This window comes from Lonchura striata, chromosome 5 (assembly GCF_050655825.1).
Source record: "Lonchura striata isolate lonStrDom1 chromosome 5, ASM5065582v1, whole genome shotgun sequence".
Classification (NCBI taxonomy): domain Eukaryota; kingdom Metazoa; phylum Chordata; class Aves; order Passeriformes; family Estrildidae; genus Lonchura; species Lonchura striata.
The window spans coordinates 52,311,824-52,330,727 of NC_140707.1; the positions used below are offsets into that span (position 1 = coordinate 52,311,824).

Consider the following 18,904-nt stretch of genomic DNA (forward strand, 5'->3'; position numbering starts at 1 on the left):
AATTTCTGTTGTATTGTTGTTGTAGGAATCATATTTTCTTTTTTCAGTTGTATCCTTGCTCTCTCTACCGCTTTTTCTTTTGAAAAAATCCATGGAGTGATTAGATTTGCAAATGAACGGGCAGGGAAGTGACAACAAAAGTGAGCTGGAGCTGAGGAGCACAGGTATAATTACTGTAATTAACTCAAGCAGCAGGGGCACAGCCAGTATTGGGAGCATCGATGGGAGTTGCCGTGGGCGTGAGATGGGAGAGGAAGAATGGGCAGCTGCAGAGATAGTCTGCCCCAGGGGTCCCTGTTCCCCCCTTGAGTGCATTGGTAAGAAAAGTGTAGTTGTGCCTTGTCCCTGTGGTGCGTCCACTTAACTGTAGGGACCCACATCTCCCCAGATGAGGCACACACGAGCTCCTTATGTCTTCTACCAAAATTACTCAATGTCCTACTTGGGCAGCCACTTAAGGGGATGTCCTCGTTTCCTGTAAGTCCCCAGGAGGGGGGAACGCCCATGTGCAACAGCAATAGACCCCAGCCAGAGCAGCAGGGAAGCAAAACCCCTCAGTTTGAGCTGAGCCCTTGCAGGAGGAGCTGGGACACTGGGGCCAGCTCAGAAACTCAGAAACTCAGAAACTCTTCAGCATGAAAATATATTACTCATTGACTTTGCTAGGTGCTGGTCTGTGACTTTATGGTTGATCTAAGAAATGGCCTTAATGATTTTCATTGCTGGCAGACTGAATAGGAAGCATGATCTTCTCAATTTGGAGGGAATCACCATGGGACCATATGGAGACATATGTATGGCATGGCAGACAGTGTGTCATGCACTCCTGATCATAACACCAGGAAAGTTTTATGATCACTAAAGAAGGAAGCAGTATGTCTTTGTCTGCCCTGTTTCCACTAGTTAAAGTCCTGTGGTCACTTCTCTCCGCTTGGTACTAAACACTTCAATAACCTGTGTCATGTTCCTTCAGGAGCACTGCAGGCCATGATGCTCCCAGCACATGCTCCTGCCCGTTTCCATGAGTACACTCTGCCCTTCAGCAGAACATTGTGACATGTCTGCCTGCACCATAGATCCTGCAATAGCTCTAGCTCTTGGCAGAAGGACTTCTTTTTTTGTAAAGAGATGGGGGGCTGACTTCAAATACAGGTGTTACAAACATTAGTTGCCATTGGTTCTATTCTTGGAGTCTGAGACTGACAGTGGCTTTAGGGTCTTATAATCTTATTATAGATGTGACTGTAATGTGTTGGGTGGGTGCATTAGATTTAGGGTGTGAGAAGTTCACAAGGAAGACATAAACAAAACAACCCTGAAAAACTCTGTATTTTTGGAATATGCACAGACCAGCGAGCCTGGGATGTAAACAGTTTTCCTAGCTGGGCTATGGAGTGAGAGAGGCATGAGCAGGCAACCACAGAGGTCTGAGGCTCTATAATCACCCCTAGGAACAGTTACACAGGCTTGTTAGAAGAGGACTATAGTTTTGTTGCTAAAAGATTAATGTTCCAGGCTCTGCTCCACATAGTGGTGAGAGCACATAAATATGTGTCTGGCATATTTACAAAAGCGATTTGCTGAAGCTGGGTAGGGAATGGTGTGTGTGTTTTGCTGTATAGTAAAAACTTCAAAACTCCCCCTTTTCATTGTGGAAAATATCTGATGTGAGAGTTGGGGAATGCAGAGTTCTATGAACAGGTTCAGTTTAAACTTGCTACTACTGATCAGAAAAGCTATAGGAAATAGGATTGGAAGGGGCTTTGAGAGATCATATAGTCTGTCTCCTTGCCCACGGCATATCCAGCTGCACCTCCTTTGCCTCTGTCAATATTTTAACTGAGCTCTGGGCAATTTATTCCAGTTCTTTCCTTATTCTTAACAGATTAACCCAAATCTTCCATGCTGAAGTTGAATTTATTGCCTCTTATTCACCATGGGCATGGAAAACTGATTACCTTTTTCCTTGTAGCAGCTGTTCAGATATTTGAAAACTGTTATGATGTGCTTCCCCAGTCATCATTTCTTTATCTGGACATCCTCTGTCTGTTCTGTCTACTCTTGTTGGCCATGGATCCTAAACGTTTGACCATTCCCCTTCTCTCCTGGGCTCTCCAATTGACCTCTGTCTCAGAGTGAGACACCTGACACTGGACATAATCCTTCAGGGAAAAATCTACATCACACTCTAATGTCAGACTGACCTTAGAGTCCTACTATGATACTTGTTTGTCCTGTGGTGGTGAGGCATGCTTTTTACTGCTTTTCAGACTGTTGTGTGCAGTAACTTCCAGACCCCTTTTTGTAGAATTGCCACCTAGACAGCTGTTCCTTTTTCTCTATTAATGAAGTTGATTGTCCCTGCTTAAGTCTAATTACATGACTATGTCCTGGTTGAATTTTATCTTGTGTTCTCAGATCATTTGTCCAATTTGATGTGATTGTATGGTATTCTATTTCTGTCCTCTGGTGTATTCTGTCCCCCCCTCAGCCTGATGTCATCTGCAGATTTAATAAGTGGACTCTTTTTTCCATTATCCAAGTCATTAATGGAAACACTGACTAGTGCTGGACTCTCCAATGAATACCTGTAAGGTCCACTCAATACACCTTTCATTTGGCAATGTAATAATGATAACTATTGTAAAGAAATGCTTTTCTAACTAAATGTTATTATCCCATGGTACATTCTCCTAGACAATCTTCTCCTGAATATCTTGAGTCACATGTCAGTGTCTAGACATTGCACTTGCTGCCTCCCAAGCCCTGTTACTCTGTTGGAAAGAGACACTAGATCTCTGTGACTAGAGATGCTCTTGTAAATCCTTATTGTTTATTATGCTGCTCTTTAGGAATCATTTCTACTTTAGGTTCAAGGCACTCCTGTTTAAAGGATACAGTCAGCACTTTAAACTAATGGCTCTCACAGCTTCATGTGTACTCATAAAATCCACTTCATACTTGGAGGTAGTTACTTACTACTAGTGGTATTTATACTGAAGGGAAGGCTGAGTCCCAGGAAACTGATGATTGGTCACATAAAGAAGGTTGAAACTAAGAAATGATCCAAGGAAACTTGCTCCTAGATCCTGGTCCAAAAGTGTAACTCAAGTAAGCCAGGTTACAATGGGCAGCACATTTCTGCAGCAGCATTAGTAGCTTTCCTCAGAGATGCAGGCACCAAGCACGGCTGGCTATGACAACCAAGCCCTGCCAGGCTGTGGATGCTCCCAGCTTGAGTCTTCAGTTGCTCAGAGGTGTCCTGGGATGAGAGCTTGGGCAGGAACCTTGCTCCAGGCATGTCCCTTTTTCCTTGTGCACATCCTGCTGCTGTCTTTGGTGGCTTGTGGTCCCACTCACTGTGCCTTGCCCAAGGGGAATGAGGGCACTATTTCCCAGCCTCAGGTGAGGAGTGGCACTGGTATCCTGCTTGCTGTCTCTCTGGGCTGAGCCTTGACACAGCTAGGTGCACTGCCAAAAATCACACACTAACTGGACTCTGTTCCTCAACATGTTCTGCAAACGGGCATTTAAATGCTCTATGTTCAGCAGAGAACTGTCAGGGAATATCAAGTTGCAATTGTCTGCCTCTCTTGTTGCTTGGCTAATTGGATGGTAAAAAGCAGAATACTGATTCCCCCACCACAGCAATAGGTAATACTATCTAGGTATTTTTAGAAAGCAAATGTGCCAAAATTTAGAAACTATTAAATATAGAAAGTCTCTGCAATTTTTTTCCTTTTTTTTTTTTTTTTTTTTTTTTTTGTCTTTTCTTGAAATCTTATTGACAAGAAATCTCTCTCATGTACTTTGGAAAGAAATGAAGCAATCAACAGCAATATAATTTTTTTCCCAGAGTGGGGAAATTTTCTTGTTCTGACCCATTAATTCCCAGCTGTATTCCGACATCACACTGAGTGGTGTTAGCATTACTGAAGGGACTTTTTCTAAAGTTCTGAAATTAAGGTTTTTATTTTCTTAGCTCTGCCAAGGAAAGACTCACCTGCCACTGCACCATGCTGTGAATGGGTGAGATCTGGATGAAAAATGGGAGAAAGGGAAGAAAACCAGTAAAAAACACAGCAACCAACATGCTGAATGCTCTCTTAGTCATTCTGGTGTTTGCCCCCTTTCTGCCTATTCCTTGTCCATATTCATATCTAACACCCTGATGCTGAAATCAAGTCTATATGTATATGTGAAGGATCAAGGGGCACAGAGTGGAGCTTTTCAGGACATTAACCCTAATTATCTGCTTGAAAAAGTAATATTACACTTTTAGAAATAATTTTAAAAATAAGGGCTGATCCAAATTTATAATAAAATGGTGTGGCTCATCAAAATGTCATCAAATTACATTAAAAATTCCTTCCTAAAGTGACTTTAAGCCCAGTAAATCTACTGTAAGCTGTAGATGTTACTAGAACATGTAAGAGTGTCAGCAGAATTGGGATGCATGTTTGCTAGTACAATAGGCCAGGTGACCAGAGTGGATCTAATTTTCTTGTGGCTTATGCTATTAGAAATTGAGAGTGAAGTAGAAAATGGGTGTTCTGCTATAAAAGGGAGAGCATCTGGCTCTGGATACCAAAGACCCACTTCCACATGACTTCCACTTTTTTTATCAGATGTTCCTGATGTTGACATGTTGCTTAATTTAGCTAGAGCCCTTAAGGCAAGGCTGGAGAATGGTATTTGAAAAGCATAAAGGTTGCTCTTTTTGGAGCTACCTGCTTGTAGAAAAGGAATGTGTTGAGGTGCTTAAACAGAACATGCTTTCCCAGCTTGCTAGAGAAGTGGGAGTTGGATTGAGCCTTGTTTCCCTGTTGTCCTGAAAACCTCTTCCCTAGATGGGGATAGGCCTAGCAGCAGAAATCATGAAATTGCACAGGGAAAAGTGAAAAGTTGTAGAGCCCTCTCTTCCTTCTCTGGTGTGTAGCATCCTGGCCACACAGCCTCTTGGGCCATACTTCTGCCACAGTTTCTTGATGCAATCAGTGCAGAAAGGCCCTGCTGCCTGGGAAGATCTACACAGCTATCTGTATGGATCCTCCATAGGATGTAGCCATCCTCTGGCAGTGTGTGGCTGGGCTCAGACTTGCAGGGCAGGGAGAGTTTCTTTAAAGATGATTGCTGAGCACTTGGGTTTACACTTGTTCTTAGCAGGTTCAGCTCACTGCCATCTCTGATGTACACCTCAGAAGGGGACATCTCTAGGGCATGAGCTCAAAATTAGAAGGTGAGCGGGTAGCAGCCTAGAGCAGAGCATGGGGATACAGCTTACTCAAAATATTGTGTTTTTGCACAATTGCTGGCTGAAAAGGTATTTTTCAGAGAGTTAGTGTTTGAACTTCATGATACATTCAGTGAAGCACTTTTCTATATGAGTTCTCTGCTGGTGTTGAATTCACATTTCACATCTCTTAATAGGAATTTGGTTCTCTTCTGTTGTTGGTTTGCCAGTTTCCATGAATCTTCTCAGATAGAGATATACCTGTGTCATAGATTTAGCAGAAATTTGTCCACAAATTGAAAAGCTCTGGTGAGGAGGAATGGCATGCTGCTGCAGGTGCACACAATATGTATGTGTGAGCCAGCCTCCCTACAAGCACTTAGCAGCAAGTCCCAAGCAGGCTCTTTCTCACTCTTGCTGTTAATACCCAGAGGGTTCTTACAGCTTGCCTGCTTGGAAAGCCTTGGGGATGGAATCTTCTTCCTTTCATGCAACTCTTGCAGAAACTCCTGTCTTGACATACTTCCACAACATCCACATACCCCTTTCCCTAGCCAGAGTCCTCTACCCTTCCCTGCATTGTATTCATCTCTCTTTTCAAAAAATCCTTGTTCTTCTTTCCCTCTCTGCCCTCTCTTGCCACTCTTCCACCCCTCCTACAAAAAGCTGCCTCGGGGGGAGCAGCAGAGAGAGTTAAACCTGCAAGGTTTCATGGCTGGAGAAGCTTTGGTGGCCTCATGCATGGTAAAGTGCCTTTTTGGCATGCAGAGCTGTGAGCAACCACCCTCTCCCTATTCCCCTCCTCGGGCTCTGTGCCAGTGGGCAAGCATTTGCAAAGCAAAATTACAGAGCTCTCTGGGTAATGAGCTGCCCATTCGTTCTGTACAGCAGGTGGCTGGAGGCTGAATCCACGCCACTCCCCCTCAGCTCAATTCCCATGCACATCAGGAAGAGATGGCTATTCCTCCCTTACAGCTGCTTCCAGGGAAGAGAGGCCAGGGGAGTCACCCTCCCCGCAGAAGGAAGTCATAGGCGTGAATCTCTTTCTGCAAGGAGCCACAGTGGGCTCTGACCAGAAAGGCTGGATTGAAATGCCAGGCATGTGCATGGGCAGAGAGGAGATGGCATCTTCACTCCAGTCATGCAATGTGGCAGTGCAAGAGAGCAGCACCATTTCCCAGCCTTCCAGTTCTCCTCAGGGCATCAGGGTCAGAGAGTTGGGATGCATCAGGCACGTCCCTTCTAAAACCTCTGCTCCTCTGTCTAAAAACTCTGATCCTGTGAGTCACAGACTGGCTGCAGGGACCCACCAAACTGCTATCATTACTGGGGAGGAGTTGGGAGGCTGTTTCAACTTTCCTGCAAAGCTCCAGGATAGTCCACAGTGCTCACTTTTGATCCCAACTGCTCACCCTCTTGCATTAAGCCAGGTTGGATAAGGCCTTGAGCAACCTGGTCTAAAGGGAGGCGTCCCTGACCATGGCAGGGGGATGTTGGGATTAGATGATCATTAAGGTCCATTTCATCCCCTTAACATTCTTTGGTTTATATGTATTTCTCCTCTGCAATTTGCTTACTCAAAGAAAGGCTAAGCAGGTGTGTACAGAGTCTGCAGGGCCACTAATTCTGGCTGTGATACATCCATGTGATTTTCCCCTCATTCCTCCCCATCATACTGCTGTTGAAGGCTTCCTATACCAGTGCCATCCTGCTTTTTCCTCCTGCCCTGCAAAATCCAGCAATCTGTCTGTAGGATTCCCTTTCACTGTGTTGGGAAGCACAGTCTTTTTACATCAAAAGGAGGGAAGGAGTGTTAGGCCACAGACAAAAATGAGCAAAAGATCCCTAAGCATTTCATATCCACTTTCTTTTGGTTGCTGGGGAATAAACTCTCAGAATTAGGAAGTTGAACTATTTATCTTTTACACGTTAAAAGGGATGGGTGATGTATCCTGTTCTGGATGAGAGCTCAACCTGTATCTCTGTACCCATTTTATCCTCTCTAACTCTTAGTACTCTCTCCTTCCAGAATGAATCCTGGTAAGAGTCTCTTATCCACATTTATCTTGCAAAATAAATATTTAATAAACAAAGACAAATACTGTTAAAGGACATTCTGAGACATTAACTTATTCCCCAAGCAATAGAACAAACAAAGCAACTTCATTAGCAGTAATATAGCATAATGCCCAAGTGTCTTGCTTTGGGTGGAAAAGCTGGACTTGCTCAGGTAAGCCAGGATCTCTGGGGACTAGGATGGACTAAATTACATGCACAAAGATGAAAGCTCTTCCACGACACAGAAGTGAAGCTCTCCTTCTTGGGGAGTTCAGCTTGGTCTGGCAGTAAAGCCTGTGTGGTCACAGAAATGACATACAAAGCTGGGAGAGTCACAGATTCCTTTTCCTGTTGCAACTCCTAAAGGCAGTCAGAGCATCCAGAGGAAAAGATTTGAATGCTGCCGTCCCGGTGTGGTTGCCTCTGGGGCCCCATGTTATTTCTTACACTTTCTAGCTTCTGTGTGAAAACAAAACCCAGTGAGCAATAACTTCACAACAGCAGCTAGAGGAAGACAGGGTGAAATGGAGGATAACAGAAATGTGGATTGTAGTGAAAGAAGACGTGAGGGGAAAAAAAGACCATATGGAGGGGATGAGTCCAGGCGATAGAAATCTGAATTATGACCTCTTCCCAGCCCTCCAGAACATTAGTTCTTTTCAATGCAGTGTGGGTCCTGTAAGAAATTACCTATGATAGAGCACATCTTTATATATAAAGATTGATACATGAAGTACTTTAAAATTTGTTATAACCTGATAAAATGTTACATGTATTGCAATATTTTTCCTGTCTCTTGTATCTTCTCCCTTGTGATCTTAAAGCACATTGCAAGCTTTCCATTCATTTAGTTTCCCAGCATCTTTGTAGGGCAGGCTTATCTCTGGACTACAGATAGAAAAATTTAAACTAAAAGTTCAAAATGCTAAGCTGAGAAAATGACCCAGCATCCCAGGCCCCAGCAATGCTGGTTAATTTGAAGCCTGTCCATCAACACAGTCACCCATACAGCTGCACAGGAGGGGCAGTGACTTGTGCAGAGCCCAGGGAAGAGCTGAGGAAGAGGAGGTTCTGCTACCTTGTGTTTTTGCTGGCACCTCTTGGGAGAGCTTCATTCACTGCATGGAGCTGACTGCAGCACAGATGCAGCCATGTGAGCAGTCCCCAGAGGGAGTTGTTAAGTGCTTAGGACACAGCCACTCTGGGCTTTGAAGTCTGTGGCTGTGCTCAGGGCAGGTCCCTCATCACTAGGGCCGCCCAAACGAGCTCTGGCTCCTCCAGCCTTTCTCCAGTCCATTTCTTCCTGTCATCTCTGCATCACTCAGTCCAGAAATAAATGCTGCTGCCAGGGATTGGGCGCCTACATGTGCTGCCTTGTTGGTGGCAGCCTTGGCTAGTGCTCATTTTGCTCTTAGCACTATCACCCTGTGGAGAAAATATTGCAGCACTGGTGTAGAGAGGTCTGTCTCTCTCGACACGTGGTGTACCTCCAGCAGATGAAAATTTGGTACTTTCAACACAAGAAAAGGCAAAGCTGAGGATGGGCAATTCTTTTATACCTCTCCCCTATCTGTATTTCTTTTTCAAGAGTGGTGGTTTCTCTGCCTCTCTGCTGCTGGACAGCCCTGTCACAGCCTGTTAGATCAGTGGCATCGCTCAGCACTACCCTGGTGCTCCCTCCTGCCAGCAGCCTGTGTGTGCCTATGCTGGAAGAGGACTCCTGACTAGCTTGGCAAGACTGTGCCAGCAGTGGTAGTTTGGTGGTGACCCCTGTGGGCATTGAGTGGGTTAGTCTGCAGTCCTGTTCCTGGGACACTTCATCTCAGAGATTGCCACCTACAGGAATGTGCCCTCTTGCCTGACCTATTCCCTTCATTGCTAAGCTATTAGCAGCAAGCAACAAAGTGGGGCTTGCTGCAATGTTGCTCCAAGACACAAGAGCCTCCTCCTCCCAGGCGGATCCTACTGCTGACTTGGGGCTTGGATCATTTCTGTGCCCAAAGAAAGAAGACAGGATTAGGTTTAGATCTTGGATGCAGCTGCACGAAACCAGAAACATTGGTCTGGTAAACCAGAACAGGCCCTTAGGGCTATCAAAGCGATGCAGTTTTACCAATATCAAATCCTGCTGAAAATGAAACGTGTTCCCATCCCCTAGGAGGATCCACTCTGGAGCCAAGTAAGTCTGGCTTGGAAATGTGTACTCAGTTTAGATCTTGGTCATCTCCTCTGCTCTGCAGTACACACTCCTGAAAGTGATTCTTCTCAATCCCTTGCACTTGTGCCACTGAATAAGGAACAGGAGATGCTGCCAGAGTTCACACTGAGTGCCACGGGGATCTAAAATAAATACTGCCATGTAATAGATTTTTATCCACTGCCTTGCTGTAATCCCCATCTGAATCCCTTCCAAATTGCAGTCAGGCAGCTGTTTGTAATAGTCAAACATTGATTCAGCTGCTCTCAAAAGGGATTCAGGAGGTACAGACTGGAGGGAGTGCTAGCCAGGGTGCTGGAACAATGGGATTTATTTCTTATGAGCTGAAGGGTTAAACTCTTCCCACAACACCCAGCTCCAGAGTATCTCTCCTTTCCACACATGAGGAGGAGGTACCCACATGAGGAGGAGGTATGCACAGAAAAGATAATTGCTGAAGAAGTGAGCCTGGAACCTTGAGCAGCTCTTCTGCCCTGCTTGGCAGGGCTTCAGAGGCAGGATCACAATTGTCCATGGCTGGCTTGTAGGGCCTACAGGCTGGGAGACCTCCTTGCAGTGTTAGGTAGTCATCTGCTCCTCTGGGGTCAGAGCAAACCACAGTTTACTCATCATCCCAGATAGTGTGTGTGTGTCAGGTTTTGCTTCCTGGGCTGTGTCTGAAGTTTCAAATAGCCCCTGATGAAATCCTTGGCAAGGATTGCTCTTCTTCCTAGAGGTGATTGGTATCAGGGGCATGGACTGGTGTCCAGCACATGGAGTCCCTCCCAGGTTTCTTTAGCCCATCTCAGCACCTGTGTGATGGGAAGGACCCCAGAAAAACTCCTGGCATCCTGGGCAGTGACTACCAGCACCACTCTGCTCTTTCTGGCTTTCCTAATGTATGCAATGTTTTTTTAGGGACAGACCTTTCAAATCCTCACTGTTCTATTTCTACTTCAATTCATGCCCCCTCAATGGGCTTCAGCATTGTGCTTTTCTCTTTGTCCATCACTTCCCTGGCATCAGTGGGGTTAAAGCACAGGGCTGTCACAGACATGTAAAACCTTGGTCCTTGGTATTCTGAAAATTTCAGGCTCATACAGGGGAACATGTACTTTGATTCAGGCCAGCTCCTCATACCAGCTTTCCAGCTTCCAGAACATGACATTAATGCCCACCAGTCAGGATCAGGACTGTACTCTACCAGTGGTGACTTCTGCAGCACTCAGCCTCTTGCAGACTTCTATCCCTATGCCATACTAGAGAGCATGGGAGGAAATCCAGCAGACCCAGTTGCAGATTAAGCACAACTCACTTCTAGAGATGGGGAGAGGCTGGAAAGAAGTGTTGTGGTGGATTATAAGTCATTGCAGTAGAAACCAGTTATTTGCCTGTGCTTTGTGCAGAACTGAGCCCAGAACTGATTCTTCAGTGAGTACTTTTACAAATCCTCTGTTCTTTCTGCTTGGTCTTACAAGGGTTCTGCTGGTGCTGGATAAGCCATGCAGCATCTCCAGCAGGTTAATAGCTTGGTGGAGGCAAGCTCTCCATAGTTCTCCATAGTACTCTTGATTCATGCATGATTTGTTAGCACAAAGATCTTGGGAACCACATTGAACCACGCTGAACCATGCTGTCTTAAGCACTAGTTCTAGGTCCTTCAGCCTCTGCTCAGCAGCCATTGCTACTGCCTGTAGCAGGGCAAAAAGAACAAGACAGAAGTAAGCAAGAGGAAAGGATGAAAAGTCATGAGTGACTGCTAGGTGTTGTTTTGGAGATGAGGGCTAGGTAACTGGCAATGATGGTCTGCTGGAGCAAGGGAAAGATTTCCCCTGGGAGTTGATCACCAAAAGATGAACCAGAAGTTCAGTCTAACCAAAACAAATTTGAGCAAAATCTCAAGTTTAGCTTAAGAAGAGTGCTAAACTATTAGTGAAATGGCTTAAGAGTTTCTGTATGGGGTATTTAGACTCATTTCCACAATTGCAGCAAACAAGCAGGATTATGGTGTGAGCCATAGTGGCTGCAGCTTAGGGGCTGGGGCAACCATGTGTAAGGGGATTGCTGGCAGCATTTGCCTCCTACTTGACTTGGAACTTTGCCGTCAAAATTCATTGAGGGAAAGGAAACAATTTAATCACCTGATTCACAGAGAATCCTCCTGCAACCACACTGGCCACAGACTTAGGTCATCTCAGGTTGGGGAGGGAGAAGAATGGAGCTGCCCATTCTACAGGAGAGTGAGAGCAAGTGGCTTAAGGCTCCTCAGTGCTAGAGAAAGTAGCAGAGTGCCCTGCAGCTCACAGCCCTGCTTGAAAATGATGGAGGCTGACAGATCTGGGATTAATCTAAAGGTTTCAGCTCTCTGAGCACTGAGTGGAAATTCGCCTGGAAACCACAGCACAGGAGCTCAGCATGATGAAAGCACTAACTGGAAGGGGGGAGGCGGAGGCAAGTGTGGGTCAGATAGCTCACCCCACCTGATTATGCACAAAAGCTAAAGCCCTCATCTCTTGCTCTCTCTGCCATGTGTCTGGGTAGAGAGGGAAGGTATTTAGTGCTAATAAGAGCATTAAGAAATAGGCCAGTTTTATTTTGTACATTAGGCAGGCTCTGCTGTGAGTGCAACTTTGCATTGCTAATTAGATTCAAAGGCAAAGATATACTCTCAGTGCTCAGCACTTCTGATTGTACCTGCTCATGCTCTTGGAGGAGCCAGGTTGGGCAGCCTGCACAAATACTGCAAGCTGTGGTTTTTCCCTATGCAGGTATTTGTAGGTGCTACGCTGCTTGTGTGGGATGAAAAGACAGTGGGAGGCTGACTAAGAGCTGGAGCCAAGGTGTGCTCTGCTGATGCAAACTTGGACTTCACTTGCTCATCTTGTCTAGCAGCATATGGGAAAGGCTACATCCTTCTCTGTCTATAGCTTTCCTCTGAGACTAGGAGGACACTGACCTAGTCCTGTATATGGAAGGCCAGGATTTATCTGATTTGGCATCCAGTAAAACTGTTCCTCCAGCCCATAAAATTATGGGGACATACCAACTTTTTTCCTACTACACCAAGGTGCAGTTTGCAAGAAAGGATGCATATGTCCCCCCTTGCCCTCAGAGACCAATAACCTTTAGCTGAGGTTGATGGAAGTCTTGTCTCAGTGGAAGAAAATCACAAATTCTGTACATTCTGTACTACGTGAGTCTCCGAATATTAATACAGCTGTCACACTTAGCCATGTCTGCACGTTCATGCCTTCATATCCAATTCCAATACAACACTGCCATCACCCCTGTTGCTCACATCAAAGGACTGAATGCATCACAGTGCACAGTTTTAACTCCTTTCAGTTTAGCTTGCTCTATAAATACATAACCCACAGTGAGTGGGCATATGTAATATATCCCTGTGTATGGTTCCGCTTAGTGCCGTGGATGGGGCTGCTGATCTGATTATTTTGAAGTTAATGGGATACACTTGCTGTAGGTATAAATTGGTACAGCACAGTGGTGTTGCCAGTTTATGCTAGGTGAAGATCTGGCCTATAATGTTAAGCTATAATAGAAACTTGCTTGTGCTCCTGAAAAGAGGAGATATTTTCAGTGTCTAACCAAATTGGCATTCTTATCCAGGCTTCTACATGGTATAATTGCAATTCCAAAATTATAAGTGTTATTAAATTATTAAATACCGTACCAGTGGAAGGTTAGTTTAAGGTTGTGCTTTTTATCTCTTTCAAATTATATTGTTGAACTGAAATCAGTATGGTGATATGCCCCAGATATAGATATAGATATGGATATGGACCAAACTGGATATGGACCAGAGATGAATGAACACAGGCACAGTTTCAGGCTGACCAGCCAAATCTGATCACATGTCCTCTTCTAAGAAAGAAGTTCAGGGGAAATAATTTTCAGCTCCATGATCCATACACACAGTCATTATCATAGACATTATGATGGTCTCTCCCTGCTTATATTTTAGAAAAGCTCAAAGCCTGAAATGCAATACAGTCGTTGCTAATTCAGAGTAAGTGGGTTACTCTGCAGCTGGTATCTGTTTGCCCATCTGATGTATGAATAGCAATCGATTTGGATTTTTTCTCTAAACATGGTGTGACAGTGAGTATGAGATCATTGCCAAATCTCCATGAGAAATTATGCTTGGTTTGGCTAGAAGAGTGATGCAGATTGGCTACCCTATTAATGGGTGAAGCACACAGTCCTCTCCAGCCTGGGGCCTCTTCCTCTGTATTTAATCTCAAAGTTTTTATTCTATTTGCTATTACCACTCCAGTTCTGAGTCCTGTACTAGATGAATTTCCAATAAATTTATGCTAACATTCATGCTGGGTTTCCTTTATTACCTTCTTTTTGTTCCTTCTAGTAGATTTACTCTCCTATAACACATTACCTCTTCTTCTGAGAGAATGACAATATTTGGAGATGATTGCTTTTTTATTCTATTATATGATTATTATATGTAATAATAGAATCATAGAATATACTGAGTTGGAAGAAGCCCACAGGGATCATCAAAGTCCAACTTCTGGTGCTGTACAGGACAGCCCAAGAGAAATGCATGTACCAAGAAGGTTGTCCAAACACTCCTTGCACTCTGGCAGCCTTGGTGCTGTCACCTCTTCATGTCAATCCCTTGGGTCCTGTCACTGGTCACCAGAGAGGAGATCAGTACCTGCATCTCTGCTTTCCTTCGTGAGGAAGCTGTACCTGCAATGAAGTCTCCCCTTGGTCTCCTCTTCCCCAGGCTAAGCAGACCAAGTGACCTCAATCACTCTTCAAAAGGCTTCCCCTCCAGACCCTTCACCATCTTCTTAGCCCTCCTTTGGATACTCTCTAATAGCTTTATGTCCTTCTTATATTTGGTGCCCAAAACTGCACACAACACTCGAGGTGAGGCCACATCAGCTCAGAGTAGAGCAGTTACTTAATGGTAATATTGTTAATTGCTATCATAAACATAGAAACACCCAACACGGCTTTACAGCTATTTCAAGCTCTTTTTAACTTTTTTAGTGTTCTAAGCTGTTAATCTCATTCTAGGATTGAGGTGTGGGGAGAAACCCTTTTCCCAACAAGCTGACAGCAAGTCTGCTGCTTTGAGATCTTAGGAGACAAAGCACCAGGTAAGCTTTACACACTGTTGGGAACATCAGAGAAGTAACTCTGTGAAACAGCACTGCAGTTTGTGTTTATTCTCACTGGGTGATAGCTGCATTAAAGCACTTTGTTTACAAGTGATGACAAAGTTGTTCTCTGCTGCAAGCTGAGCCTGAAGGTGGGAGGTCAGTGTGTGATGGAAAAGATGGGGTTTCGCAGAACTGTACATTGCCTTTACTACTTCTCATAGTAGTTTTGAGGAGAAAATTCTTTGGCTTGGTTGTGTAAATACCAGAGACAGAATCAGTGATGCTAGGAAAAATTCAGGGGTGGGAAGTAGGTAAATGGGCTTGGATGAATCAATAACAAACTTGAATCTTTGATCAAAACATGAAGTGACATGCCTGCCTCCTTCCTCTCCCTGCTGCTGTCTGTTCCTGACTTGGATAAAGCTCGAGGAAGTTGGGGAGTTAACAAATCTTTTTTAGTAAGTGACTGCATCTCTACACAATCTCCACACATGGGGATATATTGTGCAAGTCCCTAGGATGATGTAACATGACAAGTGAGGAGACAAAAGATATATGAACCTCATGCAAAAGACCATGTGCAATTTCTGTCTTTGTGGAGTGAGCTGTACTGCAGACAGGCTCTCCAGCAGGGGAATGTTAGAGCTCAGGTTTGTCTGGGTTCTGTTTCCTTCTGTGCTTGTTGAACATTAAGTTGGAAAAAAGCTAAGCTGCTGAGACTTGAGTTTTGGTGCTTTCCCTCACCTCACTGCTGCTGTTTCAATCCTGGCCTTCCTTGCCTAGCTTCTTTTGTGTGTCTCACCATGGGTAGTTGGAGCACACTGCTGCTGTCCTGCCCTCTGCCAAGCCTGATGCTCTATGGCACAACTTCTGGTGCTGCCACTTCCAGGTGGATATGGAGATAACCAGCAATGTGTTGGCTCTTTCCCAGCCAGTCCCTGCCAGGGAGACAAAAGCAGCACTTAGAACAAACGTTATCTTTTGCAGTACACGAAGCTGTGATAAGTTGGGATGGTACTTGTGAGAGAAACAGCAATGTGTGTTGAAAGCAAAAAGGACTGTCACCTCAGGCCCTGGCCAGCTGAGTGTCTGCTTGCTGGCATGAGATCATTGCTGAATTTTAAAGACATGTTTTTCCATGCAGATTTGAGAGCTGCTAATGCCATGACTTTGCATCATCGGTGTGGCAGAAATGAGTCTGTGACATTGCAATGAAATTAAAACAGAGAAGAAAGCAGTGGAACCTAGTATAGTATGCCCAACTTTTGAAGGCAGGCTTCAGTTCCTGCAAGGACCTGCTTCCAATGGAAACTACCTTAAGCTTATGCCTTTCTCTGAGTCAAAGTTTGGAAAATATTCCACTGAGGCACTTTAATACAGAGGTGCTGCTTACAAAGTGGGTTGCTCCAACACATAATGTGTTGGCATGATTTTAGTCACTCTATATGCTACAGTCTCTGCACAGTCTACAGTATAGAAGCTTTTGGTCTTGTGTTAAAAGTGACAGTGCTGGTTTATGATCCATTTTATACCACTGTGTGCTGCCCCAAGCCAGGGCTGCAGCCTTGCAGTGGTTAAGTATAGCTGGTCATGCCTTGGGGCAGGGGAATGGATTATATAACCCTTGAAGTCTCCCTTCCAGACCTATTTTCTGTGATTGCAATGCACATGAACCTTGGAGGAAAAACTAACCTGCAGTGCCACAGCACTTTTCCCACTAACTCTTCATTTGATGGCTCCTTTCTAGATACAAATCCTTCACCCATTCTGCACCCTGGTCTGCAGCTCCCTAATCCTCCATAAGTGACTCCATAAGTGCAAATTCACTTCCATGGGAATAACTGATGCCTTTTCCCCTAGCATCAGTTTAGCTGTATCCCCTGCCCCATGGTGGGGCACGCTACAGCCAGAAGAAGATACTCCAGAAGCAGTGTCAGCTTTTTTCTGCCACTGAGTTGTTTGTTCCAGCCCCTCTTCCCCAGCTGCTGCCGACAAGGTAGCAATTATGCTCCCATCGATCCCTCCTCTTCAGGAATCACCCTGTGCACACTGGCACACTGTCACAATCAATAGCCCAGCTCTTGTGCAGAGACAGCAAGGGGGCCAAAGAGGCAATTTGCTCACTGGACAGGTTATGATGAAATAATATTGTGTCAGGAGGTGAAGTGGCAGAGTGGCTGGCACTAAATACTTTCCTCTGTATTGCCACAGGGAAAGCTAGGGCTTGACGAGATTTAAAGTCAGGCTCAATTCCTGCTGCTTAGATCCTGTTGGAGATAAAGTGTAACTGAAAGAATGTGGCAAAATGATTGTTTAGGAGACAAAATTGATGTGGGCCCTTAAACCTATCACTTCAAAATCGTTCTTGCTAGGACTGAGAAGAGGAGATTAAATACCTTTCATTTTGACCTCTAGCTGATAGGTATTGAACACATACAGGGTTCACTGTGGATAAAACTCATGGCTTCCAACAGCCAAGCTCAATCAATTAGCTCATTGGTAAAAGACAAATATTGCTGGCAAAAAAAAGGAATTTAATGCCTTGACAGTCACTGCTGTCATACCATCTTAGAGGCATATTACAAATTAGGCAATCCAAGGTATCACTTTCAGCCAATTTTTAACAGGCAATGTAAGGGGAATTTCAAGACTTCTCTGAAATATTTCTGTTTTGTTTTCAGTCCTTTGATTTTGTATCTCAAATGAAATGAATAAAGAGCTTTATGCCTGTTACTCCCTGGTTCAAAGCTCATGCCTGACACATGGTAGTCATCTCTCCTGAGTGAAGTATATTACAGTCGTCAGCTTTGCTGGGCATAAGCAGAGGACACTGTGGGTGCTGTTTAGCTCAAGGGCCTTGGGGACCATAGTACCCATTTGCATGCACTGCTCTCAATGTAGATCAAATACTTAGAAATACATACAATTACTTAGAAAAACAGTACTGATTTCTGTCATGGAATCTGTGTTACATTTGCACAGGATCACTGTGGAGCACTATTAATCTGGAAGCTGCAGAGTCAGCACAAGTCATCCAGGGGCCCTGGGAGCAGCCTGCATTTAGACTGGCCACAGCCTGCTTTTCAACACACAGGGACCTTATCAGTGGCAGCACTGGGGTCCATCTCTGTAGTGTGCTGTGCCTGAGAGCACTGCCCCAGAGAAACCATGGGATGGCTGGAGGCTGCAGGAAACCCCAAGGGCTTAAAACTCTGTTAGAACAGAGGTTAGTGTAGGCATGGAAGCCAGTGATAACAAATTCAGTCAAATGTGGGTTCATAGGAAAAGAAAGCTTAGTGTTTAGACCTGGGAGACTACCTGAAGACTGCTGCTGCTCCCAGTTACGCCTCACACACTTTGCCACTCCAGATGCATCATTTAGCCCAGATTTTTCAGAAGTGCCCAGTTATTTGGAGTGCTTCATTAGTGCTAACCCAAGGGTGGAGCACCTGCAGATGCCCCTCCATCAGCAGGACCTAGCATGCCTCTGTACATCTGTTCATCAAGTCAGCCAGCATTTAGGCATTTTGCTGTTGTAACAGAGGCTTTCTGCTTTTAGCATCTCTCAGTTTCCACCTTTGTGATATGGAGGCAATGCTGCAGGAGATAATCAGCTTAGTTGGAAACCCACATGGCAGAAGGTAAACTTTGGATAACTTGGCATTCCTAAGAAAACCTGTGTCTTAAGTGCCAAAGTGCCGTCACAGGCTGCTCGCCCCAGCTAAGCCCTTGGGGTTTCCTGCAGCCTCCAGCCATCCCATGGTTTCTCTGGGGCAGTGCTCTCAGGCACAGCACACTACAGAGATGGACCCCAGTGCTGCCACTGATAAGGTCCCTGTGTGTTGAAAAGCAGGCTGTGGCCAGTCTAAATGCAGGCTGCTCCCAGGGCCCCTGGATGACTTGTGCTGACTCTGCAGCTTCCAGATTGTGCTCCACAGTGATCCTGTGCAAATGCAATACAGGGCCCTTTGTGAATAAATAGGGGCAGCAATGTTTGAGCCAGGCCTGGCAAAGTAAGGAGCAATTCCCTGGCAAGCAGAAAGCATCTGCCTTCCCCCAGCCATGCAAAGGGCAAGGCATGACCCACCCTCTCTGTGCTGTACAGCTCCCATCTCTGCCAGATGAATGGTGCTTATTTGTCACCACAGAAAGGAAAACCCAGCCATGTGCAAGCACAACATCTGCTCGGTGGGGGATGCTGCTGCTGCTTGGCACTTGCCAGCATGAGGCTCAGCACTGTTTGCTGGACCCCCCACCACTCTCCCTGGG

At 45.1% G+C, this 18,904-nt stretch overlaps 1 protein-coding gene across 1 annotated transcript in view; it reads left to right on the forward strand.

Annotated features, from left to right (window-relative positions):
* Positions 1 to 13,828, forward strand: part of ADCK1 (aarF domain containing kinase 1) — a 106,886-nt gene extending 93,058 nt beyond the window's left edge. Inside the window, exon 10 of the mRNA XM_085580592.1 lies at positions 1 to 13,828. This exon is cut by the window's left edge and continues 21,317 nt beyond it. The gene's annotated coding sequence lies outside the window, so the exon portion shown is untranslated.
* Positions 13,829 to 18,904: the final 5,076 nt, after the last annotated feature.